At 36.8% G+C, this 13,809-nt stretch overlaps 2 pseudogenes; both read left to right on the plus strand.

Moving 5' to 3' along the window:
• The first annotated feature begins 9,444 nt into the window (after positions 1 to 9,444).
• On the plus strand, positions 9,445 to 9,964 carry LOC125997176 (ARL14 effector protein-like; annotated as a pseudogene).
• Positions 9,965 to 10,393: 429 nt separating this feature from the next.
• The window catches only part of LOC125997177 (maternal embryonic leucine zipper kinase-like), a 5,476-nt pseudogene continuing 2,060 nt past the window's right edge, over positions 10,394 to 13,809 (plus strand).

A 13,809-nucleotide genomic window follows, 5' to 3' on the forward strand; every position in this document is an offset into this window, starting at 1 on the left:
CATACTAAATGTCATATTTCTTTTATTTTCTTTCTTTTTTGTTTTTGGGTCACAACTGGCAGTGCTCAGGAGCTACTCCTGGCTCTATGCTCAGAAATCGCTCCTGGCAGGCTCGGAGGACCATATGGGATGCTGGAATTCAAACCACTGACCTTCTGCATGGAAGGCAAACGTCCTCCTTTATGCTATCTCTCTGGTCCCAAATGTCATATTTCTAAGCATGTGCTAAATGTTGTACACTGTGCCAGGTTCTTGGTTGTTTGTTAGTTTTGTGTTGGGCCACACCTGGTGTTCGCAGAGGTTACTTCTAGCACTTCAGTTCCTCCTGTTGGGCTTGGAAAACCATATGGGATACCAGGGATCAAATCCAGGTCAGTTACCTAAAAGGCAAACACCTTACCTATTGTGTGATAGTTCTACCTGCCATTGCTCATTCTGACTAGATACATTCGCCTCCGTTCATAAGATCATTTTGTAGTTTAACCTGATTCAATTCAATTCTACTGAGATATAAAAATATTTACATGACAAAATAATTCTTGAGATAATAATTATTAATTTATATAACATATTCAGGATGAACCTAAAGTATTAAGTGTTGGGTTATGGATCTATTCAAATGAACAAAAAATCATAGTCAAGAATTACTCAACGACTTGAACATATAACAGGTGGAAGTTTTGGAATGAAAGTGTAGAGAGAATACTATGGTAATTAAAAGACCATGGCAGATGTCAGAGGAGAATGGAGATATGGAATTAGATATAGCATGATTTATTTTCCTAGAAAGGCAATAGAAAACTGTGAAATACTTAAATATTTTCCCTTCCTGTGCATTCTGTCTCTACAACCTACCTAAAATAATTATATATAATTATGAGACCCCTAAAATTACCATATTACTTGCTCAGTGATGGCATCTATGCTTATTTTGCAACTATCCAAACTATTTACATTACCACAGACAGAGTTGTCTTATCAAAGGCAGGTGATAGGATGGGGTGAAGTCCGGAGAGAAAAAGGTGGCAGAAAATGTACACTGTTGTTGTACATGGTATGACTGAAATTCAATCATGAACCACTTTGTAACTTTAAAAAACAACAACTATGGGGCTGGAGTGATAGCACAGCAGTAGGGCGTTTGCCTCGCATGCCACTGACCCAGGACGGATCTGGGTTTGATCCCCAGTGTCCCTTCGGGTCCCGCAAGTCAGGAATGCTTTCTGAGCAAAGAGCCAGGGTAACCCCTGAGAGCCACTGGGTGTGGTCTCCCAACCCCTAAAAAAAAAAAAAACCCAACAACCATATTATGGAAAAAACAAAAACATGAAAATCCCCATGTTGTAGAAACAGTGCCCATGCTCCTCCATAGCTCCAGAAGAAAATAATGGCGCTGATACTTCCTAGGTAGACAGGTTCTGACTGTAACTCTGTGGCATTCTCAGAAAAGGGGCACATATTCTCCTTTTTGGAAGGGATTTAGGCTGAGCATCTCCACACCCACCTCACTACTGGAAAACCCAGCAGTCCCCACTCACTGTCCTCTGGCTCCTGCCACAAGCTCCAAAAGAAAATCATGGCCATCTATATTTTCCAGGTAGTTCTGGATGACACTTCTGTGGTATTCTCAGAAAGGAAAGGGGTAGATTCCCCTTTCTGAATGAACTAAAGCAGCACTTTGCCACACCTTACACACTCTGATAGAAATGGCCCGTCTGCACAATTTAAACTTATCACACTTCTGAGTCTCTAAATTTGTTTTAGATATATAAATCCTGGATAGCACAGCCATGTATCCATGTAACACATCAATATTTTATAGTAGTATCAGGCCAGTGGTACAACAGAAAGTCTGATGGAAAAGTTGTATGGTAATGTTTGTGAACCTGGACAATAACATAGATGGCTCGAGTAGCTCCAATGACTGCTCAGCAATTTTTTTAGACACTGACTTTAGTAACACCATGGAGAAATGTAATAATTATTTTGTATTGATTCATTATCTGTTTTGATAATTCCATTGAACTTTCTGTTCTAACAAGCTATATGAAATAAGTTGTGCTTGTATGGAGGCAGACTATCGTGTTGGGATCTAGATTTCAGATTGGTGAAGGTAAGGTCACACCAGTGGTGGGAGTGTTTTAGAACACTTACTGCCTAAAATGACTGTATTATGAAACACTTGGTAAATTATGGTGTTATAATAAAAATTAGGAAAAACATGAAAAGCAAAAGTGACTTTGGAAAAATATTTAATTTCCCCAAAGTCCAGCTATGAGAAATGGAAATTATAACACCTATCTCAGGGGTTGTTGGTGTTAAATTACCTAATACCAGTGGGAGAATATACAGTGCCTACAACATACATAGTTGAATATTTTCTATATAATGGCACTGCTACTGAACTTCAGATAGGTTTTTATTGTTTCCTAAATATTTCCGGTGCACTTGATTTTTTTTTAAATTGCCTTCACGTTATTTCATTTACATTTCTTATACTTCTCAAATTCTTATCTACCTATTTTTAAAGCACACAATGAACTCTCATGTGCATTAAATAGAATTTAATTTATTTCTGTCAATCAAAAATCAAACTTGTTTATTCTTAAAGTAGCATTGTGAGAATAAGAATAAATGAAAGCTGCAAGTTTATTTGTTCCTGATAACATCATCAAAGTCATTTGGTGTTAGATTACATCTTATTTTATCTAAAACAAAGGTCATCTCTTGTTTCTTGTATGTTCGTTTACAACTTGGATTTTTTTTTTGTGTGTGGTTTTTGGGTCACACCCGGCAGTGCTCAGGGGTTACTCCTGGCTTCGTGCTCAGAAATTGCTCCTGGCAGGCATGGGGGACCATATAGGATGCTGGGATTCGAACAATGAGCTTCTGCATTAAAGGCAAATGCCTTACCTCCATGCTATCTCTCCAGCCACAACTTGAATTTACCCCAAAACAGATATTATCTTAAATGTGAATCCAGGTGGGACTGGCTCAGGCTAGCCTAAACTATCTGTCCTACTGCCCCACCCAGGAGTGGTCTCTTCTCAATAAAAATGGCAGTTCTGAAAGGCAGTTTACTCTCTATATGAGGTAGATGGGAATATCCTAATACTAGGACATCCTAGCAATGAATGAACTTTCAGAGATACAAAAATAATAAGTTTGGTCTATATATTCCATCTAGACCCCAACTAATTTTGCCAAGAGACTGTTGCAAAGATAAGTTAGGGTTGAAGTTTACATTTATGAAAGCTTACATCTATAAAAAATGAAAACTTTCCACTAGAGGTAAAATATTAAGGAACATGAACACTTCTCAAATTTGGGTGTCAAACTTTCACAGTTTAATGATGGGGATACATCCAGCAAAAATTAATTATTTGGCTATTATTGGACATGTACTACAGAATGTAATTACACAAACCAAGATGGTGCCATCTTTTAAATAAATAGGTTTCAAGGCTACGAGGCTACAAGTCTTTAGAAATCACCATTATCTATAGTTAGTCATGGACTGTCAGGAACCACCTTTGCCTTTAGAGGTATGACACAGTTATGATACTGGCAAGACAGTGTTTTTCTTGAGGCCAGGTTTAATGGGGAACAGGCAGGGTAATGAAGCCAGTGGCCATACAACAGAAACTGCTAGTTCAGTCAACAGTTTTTCCAATAAAGCAACCAGCATCCAGAAGAAATATTTAGAGAAAACGCCAGAAAAAGTCCCCACTGCACTTCCAACTGGGTGTTTTTATACCCTCACTGCAACAACCTCTAATTGACTTACCAGGTTAACACATTTCTCCACCCTTAAAGAAACAGACAGACTCCCTTTAAGGAAGTGTAGGCAAAGAATTGATCAATAGTTTAAGGAACACAAGACTATAAAATAAAATATAATAATTACATGTTAAAAGGACAATTTTTATATATAAGGTTAAATAAATTAATACTAAATTAAAAATATTAATGCATAGTTTTTCATTGAGTGAGGTTAGAATAAATGAGAGATATAGGGAGTTGAGTAGCAGGAACTGATATTTAGTAGTATTTATTCGGTGCAAGACATAATTTTATGTAATTGTCATAATGACTTCCAACCTGGAAATTACTATCCGTTTTACATTTTAGAAACTGAGAATTAATGAAAATAGCACAGCCCTTGAATTCTGCTTTTCTCAAAGAGCTGAGTTGGGAATGTGAATTATGGGTCAGGAAGGAAGGTATGGGGTTGAAGAGAAAATCCTAGCTTTGATGTGGAGTGAAGTAAAACAACATTGTATGCCTAAAATAAATTATTAACACCATAAGCTATATTTGCAGTTAATTACATTAACATTGTGACTCCTATCACCTCAAGATTAAGAGAAAGAAATTGAGATTTATAGCCTTTAAAAGTTTGTCAAACATTTGCTCTCAGAGCAAGAAATAATGGAGTCAAAATTTGAAGCCTGGTCTATAGATAAAGACGGTCAAGCTCAAACCTTTTGCATTTGTTGTGTTTTCTTACTTTCATCTTTAGAAACTCAAAAATGGAGAATTGAGTTGTTCTTCTCTGTCTTTGTGATACATGTATTGTCTTTAAGACTTAGTAGTAGCAAGGTTAGATAATAATGGAAAGTAGGTACAACAGAAAGGAGATATTTAAGAGGCACTGCCTGGAAAAGAAGCACTTTAGCTTACAGTCTTCTTCCCATTTTATTTTTAGAAAAATAGAATTTGGGGAGAATTGGAGATTGATGCTGCAAATTAATTTTAATTGAGGTTGATGTGTATGGAGGAATTTCCTTAAACAATTTTATTGTCTTCCTATTCCATTATCTCTTCTCTACAAGTGTCAGTCATTCCTCCAAGGATGCTCTATTGCAGACTTAAGCTGTGATTTTGAGCAATGGTATAGCTATTGATGAAGAATACTTTTTTGTTTTTTTCTTTATTATTTTATTAAATTAATTAAATGTTTAATTTTATTAAATATTTTTCTTTAATGTTCTATTAAATGTGTAGGGCCCTCAAATTTAGTCACAGGAGCTGTAAAGGAGAGTGACTGCCTGGGAGTATACCCCAGTCTTCCTTAATTTCATATTAATAGCACTAACTACTTAATAAAACTTTTAGTATTTTGCAATATTGTAGGTATTCAATTTTATTTTCAGGATTAGATTGTTCTTAAATTCTGAGATAGAGTTTTATGTTGCTTTATATTTCCAGATTTCATAATAGAAGCACACTTATTGATCTCGACAGAAGGAGCTGAAGGTGACAGCAGGAGAATCGATTTTATCTCTGCATCAAATTTTTACAGTGGTTTCTAGGGAGCTTTGAAATAAATGCTTTCTGACACAATATTCCCATTTTATAGATGGGTTTAAATTATATTTTATAAAATGAAATACAGCCAGATTGGCTTAGTAATAATTATTAAGATGATAATATAGTAATATAGATATATTAGTATGTATTAGTTAGCATGAAAACAGTAGACTTTTTTATTTATACCAAAAATATACAGAAATGGAAAAAGTATGGCTAAAGTAAGATATGGCCTTCTGCAGATTTGATTGGTTTTGACTTCAGGATAATTTTCAATGAAGACTCTAAATAGCATCTTATTTTAACATAATTATACCAGAATTGACATAGTAGGCAGGAAGATGGGGAAGTAATGTGACTTCAAATCCTAGCTTAGCTGCTAGAAGTGGTTGTTTCCAGAATATCTTGCTTTTTCAAATTCCCAATTGTTCCTTAAATGAGTGGTTTTGAAAATTATGTCAGAGTTTGATTCTAAGAGCAGTTATAAATAGTTTCAAACTATCAGAGAAATTTATTAGAATTGTGCAAAAAAGGCTAAAGCCACCAAATATTTTTTCAAAACTATAAAACCTCAAAAGTTGTGTCTGCTCAATAGTCCCAGAAAATGTAATGATAAAATTACATAGCAACATAGTAAACTACTATGCTCAGTGAGCCTAAACAATAACACAGAAGGCTCAACCAGAACCAATTACAGCCCAGTAAACCCTTAAACATTGAGTTTAGAAATACAAGGAAGATATATAACAATTATTTCAAATTTACCCTCGTTGATCTAAGTTTTATAGTTCTATTTGCCTTTGTGTTAACAAATAATAAAGTAAATGTGTTTGTGCCTTTAAGGAGGGAGGAAATTCAGAACACTGGTGAAGGAAAGGCCACAATGGTGGTGGGGCTGGTATTTGAATATTTAATACCTAAATGTTGATAATATGAACAACTTGGTTAATTAGTGTGTTAAAATAAAACTTTTAAAATATAGCAATGAATGATGAGGGGAAACTTCATATCTTCATATCATGAGACTCAGTTCCATATCTTTTTAACCTTGAAGCCATGAAATGGCTTATAAAATCTCATATTGCTCACAGTTATACCTCTTGTCTCTTGGTACTGTCACTTTCTTGTCACTTCCTAGGCAGGGAAGAAAAAGCAATTCCATGGAAATCCCCCAGAGACTCCCGAGGGAAATAACTCTAAAGTGCAAGGAATTTGGGGTTTTGGGAAACTAGATCCTTAACCTATGATATCAAATTTTAGACCTAACTGGACACAACCAGGAAACCGAGCTATATCTGAAAATTACTTGCTGTTGTCAGGGAAATTTTAAACAAACATGCTGCAATTGGTCCAGAAATCTTACACAATTACTACTTAAAGACAACAGTAGATTTCTAAGTGGAATCCTGATAGAAACTATTTCTTCTTTTTTTTGGGGGGTTGGGTTTTTGGGTCACACCTGGCAGTGCTCCGGGGTTACTCCTGGCTCTACTCTCAGTAATCGTTCCTGGCAGTCTCGGGGACCATGTGGGTTGCCAGGAATCTAACTGGGCTCTATCCTGTGTTGGCCGCATGCAACTGCTGTGCTATTGCTCCAACCCCTGCTAGAAACTATTTCTATATGTTAAAACTCTTCCACAGAAAACCATAAAGTCCAGACCAGATTAAAAAAAAGAAAACTAAAAAAAATTTCCCCCATGTTTTTTTGTGACATTTTTGTAGAAGAAAACTTTTTGCAGCTACACGCTGGATGCGATAGTTGGATGGAATCTTCAAATGATTTTCACTAAGTATGGTCTACCTTCCTACAAAACTTTAAAAGAGTCACAATTCTCAAAATGCTAATATAAATGACTAGACTCCTTCTGATCCCTTGAGAGCTCTGTGCAAATGTTATGCTAACATGCTCTATTATAGCTGAGAAAACACATGAAATTTGCTAAAGAGCAACATTATTGACAGAGCTCTGGAAATTCAACCCCATGAGCTTCAGAAATTAGAAGTCAGAACAAAGCATGTTCTGTCACAATAAAAGTTCTTTGACTCTGGCCTTCACTTTTAATTATAATACCCTGAAAGTTACAATTCTATTCGCCTCCTCAGCAGGAATTTAAGAAATGGGATTGCTGCAACTTGCCTTTAAAGAGCATGTCTGCTGTCAAAGCATAATGTCTCTACCTCCTGTGGAACTACCTAGTAATTCAAAGGCGTATGTTATCTGAGTTGTCTAGACTGTCATTGTCATTGGAAAATTAAATATAAAAAATGTTTAGTTCTTACTGTGCTAGGTAACAAAGATAAGCTCCTCTGAGAGATCATAACTTTAAAAGTGTAGGTCATGATTTTGCTCTGTAAAGAAAACAAGCCCAAGAGAGTTTACTATGACTTTATCAAAGAACGTTGAAAGGTTTAGAGTTAAAAATAAAGTACCTTTACTAGAAATGGAGGAATGGGACCTATAACCAGAGTATGCACCATTTGTCTTGTCTTCCAAAGAGAATTACTGTGCTTTCCCAGGTCATACACAAACCCTGTTGGAATAAATCTCTGATTTTGTCCAAACTGTTTTGTTGTAATTTAATTTAGGGACAATTACTGAAATGCTAGCTAGAAATTCCATTTGCAAACTGTTATGGCCAGAAATGAAATATAGTTTAGAATTGCTACTCTCTGGTTTAATCTGTAAGAAAGAATCTTAAACCTACAACATTTTTGAAAGCGATATGCTCATCCAATTTGGGTCTGACTCCAATTTTAGAATCTGAACTCATATCTAAGCTATGACATTTCCTAAAATGTTCTTTAACTCTATGGCTTTAGTTTCCTCATCTATAAAATGGTGCAATTTATTATGCAAAATAGAGGCATATGATGAAATTGATCATGTTTTGAGTAAATATCTAAATATCAGATAGTGAGTGCAAATAAATGCTAAGTAGGGAACATGGGTGTTTATCAAAAGTAAGACAAAAGCCAAATTTAGGATTTTTGCTTGTTTTTGTTTTGGAGTCACACCTAGCCCAGGCTTACTTGTAGCACTACACTCAGAAATCACTCCTGAAGGCTCTGCTTAGAAGTTGCTCTTGGCAAACTCAAGAGACCATAGGAAATGCCAGGGATCAAATCTGGATTGGCCACATGCAAGGCAAACACCCTATCTGCTGTGCTTTGGCTCCAGCTCAGAATTTAGACTTTATTATTATTCAAATTGTGAAATTGTGAAAGAACTATAGACTGCCACACTCAACATTCATTCATTCAGTAGAATTAATTGTTCAATTGTGTGTGAGCTTATTAAATTTGCAATTAGTAATGAAATTGTGTAAGAAGTAGACAATCCATCAATAGCTTCTTTAACTGTTGCAGAAAAAGTTTTATTTCTCATATCAGCTCGATCATTGTTTTTTCTTAAATGTTTAAAAATAAAATACATCTGTGTATCAAAGAGGTAGTGATTGGGTAGTCCATTTATATTGTATACAGCTAGCCTGAATTTTGACTGTATTGATGTAATAATGTATACTACACTACACAAACCAGTATCTGATATTATTGAAAAAATTTCTTTGAGCAATGATATAGTATAGAGAAAAGATGGTGAATGGGTTTATGATTGAGTATCTAAAATCCTTCTAGTTCTCATATAGCTTGATGAGAAAAATAACAGGAAATAAAATTTTAAGAGTGATTTTAAAAGGAAGAAAAAGTTGCTAGTATTTACTCTGTCAAAAATTGGAAAACTGTTAGTAAAGAATAACTGATACTTCATAAATTGGAAGTAAGAAAAAGATGATGTCGACCAAAGTAAAATCTTGTCATTTATTACTAATATTGTTCTCGTTGCTAGTATATTTTTATATATTTATAAAAATATTTTCAGACATATTTGTTATTATTAATTTATTGTCAACAAATAAGAGTGGATGTCTACATAGCTAATTCCATGTGGCATCAATACAATCAATGGAATCAAAAGCAATTCATTGATATATTTTTTCAACAATTTTGTATTAAAAATGAAGAATTAGGGGGTCCGACATCACAGGAGAGGCAACTCGGGAGGATAAGAGCCTCTGGCGCCATCCCTTGAAGTCAACCGTGTGAAGGACATTTCCTCAAGGGATCCAAAAAATGAGTGAGCCATCACATCAACAGAGTGAACCATCAGATCAACAGAGTGAACCATCAGATCAACAGAGTGAACCATCGGATCAACAGAGTTCCCTGCAAGAGAACGAAACAGATGAGAATTCTCCTGAGAAAATCTATCAAATCAGGCAGAAGCAATCGCAAATTCAGCGACAGTTAAAAAAGCCTGGCATTTGAAAACCCTGGACCACAGATGACCGACTTTAAGCCTGTACCCAGAAAGCTGAGAAAGAACGCACAGATGTCAAAGAAGAATGAGTATTTTCCTGAGAAAAACAAACCCAAGAGGAAATATGACGAGAGTGGCAAGCTGATCTGCAATGGCGTAGACCTGTGTGATTGTCTGGATCAGAACTGCCTGGGCTGCCTCGACCCCTGCCCTAAGTGCAACTCCAGGAAGTGTGGGCCTGAGATCTGCAACAACCGGTGCTAGGTATATGAAGACAAGGTTGATGAGTCCGGGGATGTCGTCAGTATCCTGCCCTTCAGTGACCCAGAGTAGGACTGCTCCTCCACACCCCATAGCTTCCTGCTCCAACGCACTCAAGTTCATGTCTTTTTCCTCTTGAGGAGTTCTGGAGTGAGTGGGGCCGGGAAGTCCTGACCTATGTTCTCTGGAGCCCTGGAATTCTGGGTTTTTTTTTCCTGTGACTTCAGATCTCTTCACTTGACCTGAAAGTATCGTTACAAATAGGTTTTTACTTCTGTTCTTGACAACCCTCTGGACTTAGGCCTTCTATTAAACACACTTAAATACTTTAAGTTAATTTGTTTTGTAACTTAGATTTTTGTGCAGTTTCTTCTCTTTATTTTTTTTCAGGGCTTCCAAGTGATTCAGGGGTTCCTGATAAACTACCACCCTTGTAGTTCTCTCGCAACTGGGCCATATGGTTCAGTGCAAGGGCCTGAGGACACAATAGTATTCCGAGCCATGAGGGCCCGGGGGAAGTTTGGGAGGCCATGTAGTACCAGGGTCAAGTACATATCATCTCTGTGCTATCTCTTCAGTCTCACATTTTTTAAAGTTTAAGTTCACAGTTAAATATTTCCAGTCTCTAAAACAAATTTTTCTTGCAGAAAGATACATTTGCTTATTATATTACTTATTCAGTCTCTTGCATAACACTCCTGCTAACTCCAAAGTACGATTTGGAATTTTTTTTTAATAAAAAAGCAAAACTTTTGAACTATGACTTGCACAATAAGCATGATCCCCAGTCCCAAAGGTCTGACAGAGACAACTGCAACAGAATGGGACTTCTAGAAGCACAAAGAAAGACGCTATCCTAGGTGCCATCCTAGGTTCAGTGCAAAGACCAAGGTCACCAACCACAGAAGATGGATTAAAACGACACTGAGGTAACAGAACCTCTAGAACCACAAAGACTGACCTCATCATAAGTACCACCTCAGGATCTGTGCAGATACTGAGACCTCTAAACACAGAGCTCTGAGTGTATCACCCTGGACAGAACAGAAGTCTTCCACACACCAAAAAAACACCACCGGGAGAATAAATGATCCTGAGCAAAGTCTACAGCTGATCCCATGACAGTATACTCCAAGGACGGAGAAACCCCATATTTCTTAGGCCAAGTGAATTCCTTTTTGAATGACCCCAATATTTACTGTGCCAGGGCAGGAGGGGAAAAAACAAAAATACAAAAAGCACAAAACCTTGGTTATTTTATATATATATACACATATATATATATATATATACACATATACATATACATATATATATTTACCTTCATTTATTATTGTTATTATTATTTTTATTTACCTATCTATTTTGGTCGATTTCTCTGTTTGGGTGTGATTATTGAAATCGTTGTCCCCAATCATACTTATTTTTTTCTCTTCTTTTCTTTTCTTTCGTTATGTGCTATGCCATGTTTCTTATTTCAAGACCATGGCGTGTTTTTGGTTTGTTTGTTTGTTTTTGTTTGTTTTTTTTGGTTTTGTTTTGCTTTGTTTTTTGTCTGTTTTTTTGTGGTGCTTATCGATATAGCTGGAGTCCTCACTAGATAATTGACACTTTTTTTGGTACTGGTGGAGTGTTTCACCTTCTTTTTCTCCTTCATCTCCCAAATCGATGATGAGAGCCTCTAGAAGGATTCCACCCATTTTGGGAGTATTAGACTCTTACCCCAGTTTATTTATCTTCTCTTTTTCAGGCAAAACCATGCAACTTGAACTAGCTAGTCCTGCTACAGTTAGAGGGGGAGATAAGGGAGGCATCAAGACCAAACAGGTGCAAGACTACTAAGTAGTGGGTTGGATACAGAGGGGACCACATATTCTAGCCGCCCTGGGGGTGAGGGAAGAGGAAGTGGGAGGTAGGACAAAAACGGAGGTGTAGGGAGGACAATTTGGTGATGGGAATCCCCCCTGACTTTATGTAAATATGTACCTAAAATGTTATTGTCAACAATATGTAAGACACTATGATCAAAATAAAAATTATATTAAAAAATCAAATAAACTTTAACTCCTATTTAAAAAAAAAAAAGCAAAACTTTGTGACTGTCCTATGAACTCTCTCTGTCTCTGTCTCTTTCTTCCTCCCTTCCCCACACACTCCCCTTCATTTCTCCCTTGCTTTCATTCTTCTTTCTCCCAAGGTCAAACTTGGTAATTCTTCTATTCATATCTGTATCTAATTTTTAAAATAGAGAAACCAGAACTTGAAAATCCCCCTAGCCAGTGTGTTATTGTTGGTGGTGTTTTGTTTTGTGTTAAGATAAAAATTTCAGGATCAGTATTTCAAAAGCAGAGTTTTCAAATGGCGAAACTTATTACACAAAAGTATGTCTGTTGTAAAAATGCTGGTGGAGAAGCATTGGTGGAGAAGCACACTTTGCTTTTTCTAGTCTGATACTTAGTAGGAGATACTGATACTGCTGATTGTGGGATCACACTTTGAGAGACCCTCTTGTAAGCTACATTAGACACATAATTAATGAAAGCATTTACTTAGAGGTTGGTTGTTTTTTGATGGCTGTTTTGTTTTTGTTCCACACCTTGCTCGGATTACTTCTGGCAGTGCTTGAGGACCATATAGGATTGTGGGTATTGAGCTCACGTTGGCTATGTTCAAGCCCTACCTGCTGTACTACTTCTCCAGCCCCATTTACTTTACCACCTGAGCTATATTTCCAGCCCTGAAAAACTGAACCAAAGTAAAAAAAAAAAAAAAGTTATAGAGTTTCCAGTTTCTTTTTCCTCCACTTTCTTATTTCAAATGCACTTAGATTTGTACAACTGCACGTGGCAGGGAAGATTCCTGATAGTTTTGGGATTCTTGGCACTGTGATTTGAGACTAGGGTCCTTAAATCCAGCTGTGATGATAGTCCTCTTGTATGTATAGCAGAGGAACTGTCCAAGAATTTACTGGGTTTTCCAGATTTCGCTCACTTTTCCTGCATTTATTTGTGAATCAAGCATGGTACTAGTGGTCCCAAGCCACCACCCTTCACCTATCTGTACAGAAATCACTGACATTCTTTCCCATAAATAAGTCTTCAGAGTTGCCCCTCAGGAAGACATTGTCCTGAAGCTAGGCTAAATGTATGTTTGGGGTAAGGAATAGTGTGCTGGGGGTGGACTTTTGGGATTGTGCTTTTAGAATAAATGTTATTTGGTAAATAAAAAAATGAAGAATTACATTTCTTGCTACTTTCCTTTCCTTTCCTTTCCTTTCCTTTCCTTTCCTTTCCTTTCCTTTCCTTTCCTTTCCTTTCCCTTTCCTTTCCTCTTTCCTCTCCTTTCCTCTTTTCTTTCTTCTCATTTCCTCTTTTCTTTCCTCTCCTTTCCTCTTTCCTTTTCTCTCCTTTCCTCTTTCCTTTCCTTTCCTTTCTCTTTCCTTTCCTTTTCTCTTTCCTTTCCTCTTTCCTTAATGTGGGGGGAGGTCAAATTCCTTGTTGATGGTCTGCAAGTCTAAGAATAACTCCCAGAAAGATAAATTGAATCCCATTCTTTCGTCTCCCCTTTTGGGGGAGACTTTGATAATAATATCCAGAGTAAATAATCAACGAATGCAAAAGATTAGGGGACCAAAGTTTCAGCAAAAGGAGTCTTTTGTCAGTTGCAGCCAGCTCCAAAAAGCAAACCGAACAAGCCCTCAGTTCTGGCAAAAGTGCTCCCTATGCCTCCCCAACAAGCTATTTATTTATTTCCTTAATCACCCCCACCTGGGAAGATCCAGGTGGGATGACAGGCAAAAACAAAATTACAACAAATACACAATACTTTCCTTTCCTCTTTTTTTCTTTTCTTTCTTTCCTTTTTCCTTTCCTTCCCTCCCCTCCCCTCCCCTCCCCTCCCTTCCCCTCCCCTCTCCT

This window comes from Suncus etruscus, chromosome 19 (assembly GCF_024139225.1).
Source record: "Suncus etruscus isolate mSunEtr1 chromosome 19, mSunEtr1.pri.cur, whole genome shotgun sequence".
Lineage (NCBI taxonomy): Eukaryota > Metazoa > Chordata > Mammalia > Eulipotyphla > Soricidae > Suncus > Suncus etruscus.